At 37.7% G+C, this 9,769-nt stretch overlaps 1 pseudogene; it reads left to right on the top strand.

Moving 5' to 3' along the window:
• The window catches only part of LOC104985564, a 24,352-nt pseudogene extending 18,293 nt beyond the window's left edge, over positions 1 to 6,059 (top strand).
• Positions 6,060 to 9,769: the final 3,710 nt, after the last annotated feature.

The following is a 9,769-nucleotide window of genomic DNA, read 5'->3' as shown; positions in this document are numbered from 1 at the left end:
CTTTTAAACTTCTGCTTTTTTTTTTTTTTTTACCTTTGAAATCACTCTCTGAATCACTGTCTCAAAACTAAAGGGAACAAGTATAATTTTCCAGGTTAATGATTATTTTTAAAATGTTATCTTTTTCAATTTGCCTTAGACACAAGCTGAATTTCAACAGATGGAACTCAGAATTAAAGACTTGGAATCTGAACTCTCCAAAATGAAAAGTTTGCAAGAAGATTCTAATCAAGCAGAGTTGGAAAAATATAAGCAACTCAACCTAGTAGAATGTGAAGTTAGAAAGTCATTGGAAGATAAACTAGACAAGTAAGTCAAAACAAAGAATCAGAAAAACTAAATTTAGTTCATTAATTTGTCTCTAAAGCCTCATTTTTATAGAGTGGGGTACATGAGATTAGTAGGAAGTGAAAGCTAACTAGATGGTCATGGCTAAGGGGGTGCCTTAAGACAAACTAGTAGTCCTGTATCAAGTTTTTCCACACTATGTAAAGGCATACTTATGAAATAGGGGGAAATTAACACATGGGTTAAAGGTAGGATAAATCACAAAGTGGCTAAAAGTAATATAGAGACCTGACTGAGAGGTCTGGAGAATGGAAAGGGCAGATCCCACCTGCAGTGCCTAGTACAGATTTCCCCACTATCTGAAAGCAGAGCACTCCTAGGCAGCCTTTCAAAAGCCAAAGCAGCATAAAGCAAAGAAGCAGGTACCCGAGGACACATTCTGCTAGTCGATACATAAAGTGAATATGCACAAGTGAAGCACAGGTCCTCCCAGACAAGGTTTTGGGCTGTGGGGACTTGATGCTGAGATGTGGGGAGTGGCTTCCGGGGAAGGAGCTCAGTGGGGCCAGTCTCCCTGCTTGGGGAGTGCGATGCCTCTTGCTGTAAAACCATACACTGATCACTGTTTAGAGTTTTGGCTTTTTAAATGAGACCAGAAATTGTCTTCAGATTTTTTTTTCTCTATCATCAAAAACAGGTACTGACATAGGCCCTTTGTAGAAGTGAAGTAACATAAAGTGAACTTTGGAAAAGCAGAGGATACTTGTAATTGATCCTGGGGCCGTTTTAGCTCTTTTCAGTCTCACCCTTTGACTTTCTCATCCTCCCTTGATATTGTGGCTCTAAGTGATACCTCAGAGCCAAAAGCTTAATTTCTCCGAGGTTGTGAGTGAAACTTGTGTACAATGGTGGTGAAAGAAAATGCTTGAAAGTGGCTTTGTGGGATGGGGTGTTTCTTCATCCCTGAACTGTTTCCTGGAGTCAGGTGTATCCCAGAAAGCAGCAGGTGTCACTGTGAGGCCACCTCCCTTTCTCTCTGATGCCCTTTCTCTCTTCTCCCAACTGTTACGTGTTACTTGAGGAGCCCTAGACACATGTGTACTTCTTTAGAATAAGGTTACAACTATCATTGTTTACAGGAGGTCTGCTCTGTGTTTTCAGTGCTCAAACAGTTTATTGAGAATTCCATTTACTATATGGCAACTTTAAAAATGCAGATAATTTAGGGAAACATGAGTAAAGTTGGTGTTTTCCATCTTCCCCAGGACTCATGAGAGGCTGGCAGTGATCAGCACTAAACTTGAGGTGAAGACGGAGCAGAACACATCTTTACTCAGATCTCTTAGCACGAGGCCAGTCCTGGAACCCCCTTGTGTTGGAAATTTCAATAATCCTTTAGTGCTCAACGGAAATCTTACTCCAAGAGCAAACGTAGGGTTTTCTACCTCAATTCCATGCCCTTCAAATAACAGCATGGAGATTTTCTTGACTGAGGTTAGTTTTATTATCTTTTGTTCATTGGGTTTCAGATTCCTGATATGAATGATCCTTGTTTTTAATTTGGTGAACTTCTGAGTTGTTTATTTGACTCATGCACACTAAGTAAAAGCTGTCATTAACTGTGCTAATCAAGGAGACATTTAATGATATTTTTTTTTTGTCCTAGATCTCTTGTTTTGAAGAGATACTTTTTAAATTTCTTGAAAAGCTGCATTGAAATTCTACTTTAGAAATGAAATCTTATTGCCTAGTAACTGAAAGTATACTTTAAGATGTTTGACTTACTTTCTAATGGATTTCACTTTAGCAGTGGTTCATAATCATTTCCAAGCTTTACTGTACCCACCACAGTTTATCTACCCCTAAGCATAAGTGACAATGGCAACCCACTCGAATACTCTTACCAGGAAAATCCCATGGGCAGATGAGCCTGGTAGGTTGCAATCCATGGGGTCGCGAAGAGTTGGACATGACTGAGTGACTTCACTTTCACTTTTCACTTTCATGCATTGGAGAAGGAAATGGCAACCCACTCTAGTGTTTGTGCCTGGAGAATCCCAGGGATGGGGGACCCTGGTGGGCTGCTGTCTATGGGGTTGCACAGAGTCGGATACGACTGAAGTGACTTAACAGCAGCAAGCATAAGTGAATCACTGGCATCTAAACAGTAACCATATATAGATGTGTTTTTATTTGAAAGAATCCTAGATAAATACTTTTTATGAATTAAACAAACTTGTGATCCTAAATCAGAAGATTAATTTCTGGTTTTAGATTAACATTTTTTGTTATTTTTTTTGTACAAGAGTATGTCTTTAATTGCTATTTTACTTATAGAATTTTGATTTAAATTTCTAAAAACTGTCTTGCTGAGCAGTTGTAGAATGTTTCTAAATTTGTAGTTAATGCAAACATTTAAAAATTATAAATGAAGCTCGCTTTATCTCTATCTTGACATCATCTGGATGAATGGTATCTAAGATAGTAATGATGCAGAGTCTTGAAATTGTAACGAGTTTTTATTGTGTAATCATTGTGGTTAAAATATCCATTTCAGTCTATGCACATGGGCTTATCATTTTGATAGTGTTTCTGTGATGTTGGTGATGCAAAGACAAGTAGCCCTTGTTAAATGCAGTCTCAACCTGTTTTCTCATTTGACATCTTGCCATCATAGAAGAGCAACCTAAAGTTTCTTCGACAGCACTGCGGCTATGTTGGGTCTTAGTACTTGAGAGCCGTGAAACTGGAGGACGTGCTTTAGCTGTGCAGTCACAGCAGGCCTCTGAAAACTTCTTCCCAACTCAGATACTTCCCCATGCAGGCCTAAGGTGAGGAAGCAAATGCTTGACCCCCATCCTAGACACAGGCTGCTTACTGCAGACCAGAGTTCATGGTGCTGTGGGCACATAACATCTTTTCAAAGAAGAGATTTGGAACCAAGCAAGCACTTCTTAGTTCCTTGTCCCAAACTCATCTGTTAGATAAATCTCCTCTCTTCTCAAATGGAGGGTAGGAATATAAGTCCTCGCCTTGAAACTTCAGGCTGAGGAAATGAAGTTCAACTATAATTTCTGACCAGACTCAGATTATAATTGAGATTACACTCATACTTTTTGTATAAACTAACTAATGATGAGTGCTTGGATAGATGTATGCTAGACAGTAAAGAGATATCTGTTGCATGTTTTAAATTTTGCTCTAAATAACCCCAAATGTGGATAGTTCAATGCTGACTGATTTTAGTTAATCAGGTTTTATCTGGAGGAAATGAACATCCTTTTAAGGACGAATCTCTTCAGTTTAGGCCTGCTTGATTCAAATAAAGATTTTCTCCTTCAAGTTCCCTGTTTAGTTTTTAAAAATATATTTATCATTTCTAAATTAACTATATCAACTGCTACAAATAGGTGTTTGCTATTGGTTTATTCTTATTTATGCATTTAAAGCACATAATTTAGTTAGAAAGTCATGTCATGCCACAAGTATTTTTTTAATTATATAAGAAGGATTTATATATTCATTTTGTCCATGTTATAATTAAAAATCTGTTTTTTCTTAACCTGCAGAAGTAGCTGGCACAGGACTCAGTAAGAATGGCATTGGCTTTGTTACTTCTTTTGTAGAATTTGGAACTTTGAGTAAATCAATGAGTCTCATACCTTACAAAAGTTTTTTTCTTCAAATAAAACAACCTTTCTTCTAAAAAAAAATCTTACGCGTGGAACCATGTTATATAAAATGGAGACAACTATAGAACCATTTAGCTAAAGAGTGGCCAGAGCTCCTGCAGCTGTGACTTCTCTGTTCCTCAACCGTGCAGTGAGCCCTGTGGGACCTTCCCCTTCTATGGGATGTAGTTCGGAAACTAACACTTATGAGAGAATCCTTCTCGCTAAACATCTTCAGAATTAAGTCTTGCTGGCACATTGTTTTCTTGTATATAATTTTCTCACCTTTCTGTGTTTTTGTTAAATGGAAAAGTTTAAAGAAAATCACAGATGTGTTCTCCTTATTAACATTCAACTCAAACTACTTCCTCCATTTGAACAGGATCCTCACCTAGAAATCAAAATAAAGTCTCAGAAGTACATATATAGGCCAGGAGCTTTTAGGGGAGAAGATAGTTATCTTGTGGGTCATTCTGAGGATTATGGGTCATTCCCTAATTCTCTGAAATTGTGTGTACTTGATAGACATATTTTATTGTACTTTTTATCGAATTAATGTAAATAGCATTCCATAGGTACATTCTCTGTTATCTATAAGCAGAATAAGTAGGAATTCATTTTCTTTTTTTATATGATTATTTTTTCTACTGAAGTAATCTTCAGGTTAAGTCTAGTCTCTAAAAGTATTATTTAAAAGTCACATTTCATAAGTTATAAACATATAGCTTGTTTATCTTAAAGATAAATATTTGACTTATTTCAGATGCAGCGGGAGTTGGACAGGAGTATAGCTAGAGAACTAAGAGAAGGTATGTTGCCAAAATGTATGAATTAAATTTAGACATTGATTTCTGAAATACACTGTAAACAATAAATGGTGTCTATTTCCATTGTTTGGATAACACATGCTATGTTAAATATTTTTTATACATAGCTAATGAAAAATGTGAAAACATGAGCAGTCATAGTGAAAAATATCCTTCTTCATTTATTCATCATGTACCATAGCTTGAAAACAGTCTCTGAAGGTCTGTGTATTTCTGTTTATTTCTAGTTGTATCCTTCTTCTACTTGCTCTATCCTTGTGGAGCTATCTTCCTACACCCTGACACTATTCTCAGAAAACGTGGCTTTCATCAACTTCTCAAGTGTCTGGTAGTGGTTAAGGCTAGGAAACTCAGACTCAAGCAGTCACATTTGTGTAGCTGTCACTTGGTGGGTGACTTTAAAATTTCTCTGTCACTAGATACGTCACAAGTTTATCTTTTATCCTCATGCTCCAAACACCCACATCAATTTGGGTCCTGCCAAAGTAGTTGGCCTTATCTCATTACCTTACTCTGCTGCTTAGCTCTGCATCTAACCAGCCAGACTGTGTAGGATCCCACAGATTTGCTTGCTCACCTCTGGTCTTTGTACATGTTTCTCCCCTCCATCTCTTGTACTTTTTCCTGTCCTTCAGGTAGCTACATACATATCACCTCCACCAAAAAACTGGCAGTATTGACACAAAGCTGGCTTCCCCTCCTGAGTGTTCCTTGTGCCGTCTTTTAAATCTTAGTATTTGTAACTCTGTATGGAAATTGCCTGTTTGTTTGTTTTTCTAGCATAGGGATATCGTTTTTCAGGATGGACTGGGTCATCTTCATCTTGTAATTCCAGCACTTGTCACAGAACCTTTGCATGAATACATGAGTATTCATCAATTCACTCAATTGCATGAGTACATGAATGAAGAATGAGAAAACCAGGAGCTCTGATACTCAGCCCCACATGCGACCATAAGCAGATTATAAAGTTGTAATCTTGATTAGTATTTTATGTTGTGTCTTCTATAGATGTATTTCATTTTTCAGAACACTAGGAAAGGTCTCAGGTTTTGTTGGTTTGTTTGTTTGTTTTACTAATCTTAGTTAACCCAAGTATTTTAGGTAAAAAATATAATTCTTTCCTTTTCTTTCAGTTGATGCTCAGTTTGCATCTGATGCCTTTAGAGTGTCTTCTTGAGGATCTACAGATGGGTCAAATGTGTGTGATGACCTACTTTTGTAAACAGAAGAACAAGATATACAGATTTGGAAGGAAAAATACATGATTTAGAAAGATAAATAGGCAAAGTTTCTCTACTGGACCGTTTCCATGATATTTCATTCTTTCCCATTAAACATGATGAGAAAATCTTTATTAAAGGAAAATATTTTTGTATTATGTGTGTATGATGAAAATTTATATAGCATTTTAAGTGATGTTTCTCTGCATCTAAGTTACTTTTTAGTAGATTTAAACATCAGCGCTGTTGAATTTTCCATATTCTAAGTGATAGTGTTAGTCAATTAATTCTGACTCTGTGTGACCCCATGGACTGTAGCCCACCAGGTTCCTCTGTCCATGGAATTCTCCAGGCAAGAATACTGGAATGTGGAGCCATTCCCTTCTCCAAGGGATCTTCCAGATCTTGGGATCAAACTGAGGTCACCTGCATGGCAGGTGGATTCTTTACCATTTTAGCCACGCCCTTTACAAACTCAGACTGAGCTCTAATACCAGCTATTTAAACAGCACCCAAACAAGCAGAATTGCCATTAATATTTAGTGGTGTTGATTGATAGCATTTTTGTATTTTCCAGTTTTTATCACTACCTAAAGATTTAGATACTGCTGTTATGGCTTCTGTCAATGTTTTGATGTGTTACAATTGGTAATATTGGCATAAAACTTACTATGTGTAACTTTAATCACAGATTCATAGGCCTTTCCTCATGGAGAGACAAGATTTGCCTGAGCTTTTGCCTTTTAAATGAATTAACTTTTTATAATTTTTATTCTTATTAGAGGATAATTACTTTACCATATTGTGATGGTTTCTGCCAAACATTGACTTGAACTGGCCATAGGTATGTGTATGGCCCCTCCCTCTTGAAGCTCCCTCCCCATTCCACCCCTTTAGGTTGTCACAAAGCACCAACTTTGGGTTCTCTGCATCATACAGCAAATTCCAAAAAGACACATGTACCCCAGTGTTGATTGCAGCACTACTTACAGTAGCTAGGACATGGAAGTAACCTAGATGTCCGTCAACAGATGAATGGATAAAGAAGCTGTGCATCATTCAACTATAGAAAGGAATGTATTTGAGTCCCTTTTAATTGACTTTTGATTTACTTTTCGAGGCAGTGTTAAAATTAGAGAAAGTTCCTCTGGATAAATAAGATTTGCCTAAGACTTTTCACCTTATTTTTACCCATCTACCAATCTATCTATTTTTGCTTTGCTTTTTGGGAAAAGTCTCGGAAGACTTTTTTTTTTTTTTTTGAGAAAGCACCGGACAAACAGACATTATCACAAAACTCCCCTAACTCCCATATATCCTCCTAAGGTACCATTTATCCTTCCTAAATGTTATTTGTTCTCCCATAAGTACCTCGCCCAAGTCACCTATTATTCAGAAGATGCCTTTTTCTCTTACTCCCTATCATTTATTAAGTAGTATATCAACACCCAGTAATTCCATTAATGCTGAAGAAGCTGATGTTGAACGTTCTATGAAGACACAAGACCTTCTGGAACTAACACCAAAAAAAGATGTCCTTTTCATTGTAGGGGACTGGAATGAAAAAGTGGGAAGCCACGAGATACCTGGAGTAACAGGAACATTTGGCCTTGGAGTCCAAAATGAAGCAAGCAAAGGCTAACAGAGTTTTACCAAGGGAATGCACTGGTCATAGCAAACACCCTCCTTCACCTACACAAAACAAGACTCTATACATGGACATCACCAGATGGTCAATACTGAAATCAGATTGATTACATTCTTTGCACCCATTCAGGTATGACCTAAATCAAATCCCTTATGATTATACAGTAGAAGTGGCAAATACATTTAAGTGATTAGATCCAATAGAGTGCCTGAAGAACTATGGATGGAGGTTCATGATATTGTACAGGAGGCAGTGATCAAGACCATCCCCAAGAAAAAGAAATGCAAAAAGGCACAATGGTTGTCTGAGGAGGGCTTACAAATAGCTGAGAAAAGAAGAGAAGCTAAAGGCAAAGGAAAAAAGGAAAGATATACCCTCCTCAATATCGAGGTCCAGAGAATAGCAAGGAGAGATAAGAAAGTCTTCCTCAGTGATCAATACAAAGAAATAGAGGAAAACAAAAGAATAGGAAATACTAGAGATCTCTTCACAAAAGTTAGAGATTCCAAGGGAACATTTCATGCAAAGATGGGCACAATAAAGGACAGAAAATGGTATGGACCTAACAGAAGCAGAAGATATTAAGAAGAGGTGGCAAGAATACACAGAAGAACTGTACAAAAAAGATCTTCATGACCCAGATAACTACAAAGGTTTGACCACTCCTCTAGAGCCAGACATCCTGGAATGTGAAGTCATGGCCTTAGGAAGCATCACTATGAACAAAGCTAGTGGAGGTGATGAAATTCCGGTTGAGCTATTTCGAATCCTAAAAGATGATGCTATTACAATGCTGCCTCAACATGTCAGCAAATTTGGAAAACTCAGCAGTGGCCACAGGACTGGAAAAGTTCCGTTTTCATTCCAATCCCAAAGAAAGGCAATGCCAAAACATGTTTGAATTACCGCACAATTGAACTCATCTCACACACTAGCAAAGTAATGCTCAAAATTCTCTAAGCCAGGTTTCAATAGTATGTGAACCTTGAACTTCCAAATGTTCAAGCTGGATTTAGAAAAAGCATAGGACCTAGAGATCAAATTGCCAACATTCAGTAGATCATTGAAAAAGCAAGAGAGTTCCAGAAAAACATCTACTTCTGCTTTATTGACTACACCAAAGCATTTGACTGTGTGGATCACAAAAAAACTCTGGCAAATCCTTAAAGAGATCACCTGACCTGCCTCTAAGAAATCTGTATGCAGGTCAAGAAGCAATAACTGGACATGGAACAACAGACTGGTTCCAAATCAGGAAAGGGGTATGTCAAGGCTTTATATTATCACCCTGCTTATTTAACTTATATGCAGAGCACGTCATGCAAAATGCTGGGCTGTTCAAGAAGCAATAACTGGACATGGAACAACAGACTGGTTCCAAATCGGGAAAGGAGTACATCCAGGCTGTATATTGTCACCCTGCTTATTTAACTTATATGCAGAATACATCATGCAAAATGCTGAGCTGGATGAAGCACAAATTGGAATCAAGATTGCTGAGAAAATATCAATAATCTCAGATATGCATATGACACTGCCCTTATGGCAGAAAGTGAAGAAAAACTAAAGAGCCTCTTAATGAAAGTGAAAGAGGAGAGTGAAAAAGTTGGCTTAAAACTCAACATTCAGAAACCTAAGATCATGGCATCTGGTCCATGCAAATGGCATGGACCTAAGATCATGGCATCTTCATTGCAAATAGATGGAGAAATGATGGAAAAAGTAAGAGACTTTATTTTTCTGGGCTCCAAAATCCCTGCAGATGGTGACTGCAGCCTTGAAATTAACAGATGCTTCCTCCTTGGAAGAAAAATATATGACCAACCTCGACAGCATGTTAGAAAGCAGAGGCATTACTTAGCCGACAAAAGTCTGTCTGGTCAAAGCTATGGTCTTTCCAGTGGTCATGTATGAATGTGAGAGTTGGACTAAAAAGAAAGCTGAGCACCGAAGTAGTGATGCTTTTGAACTGTTGTGTTGGAGAGGACTCTTGAGAGTTCCTTGGACTGCAAAGAGATCCAACAAATCAATCCTAAAGGAAATCAGTCCTGAATATTCATTGGAAGGACTGATGCTGAAGTTGAAACTCCAGTACTTTGGCCATCTGATTTG

The sequence above is a fragment of the Bison bison genome, unplaced genomic scaffold (assembly GCF_000754665.1).
Source record: "Bison bison bison isolate TAMUID 2011002044 unplaced genomic scaffold, Bison_UMD1.0 scf7180017845567, whole genome shotgun sequence".
Classification (NCBI taxonomy): Eukaryota; Metazoa; Chordata; class Mammalia; order Artiodactyla; family Bovidae; genus Bison; species Bison bison.
Note: the sequence above shows the minus strand (reverse complement) of the source record. Positions and strands in the feature narration are given on the sequence as shown.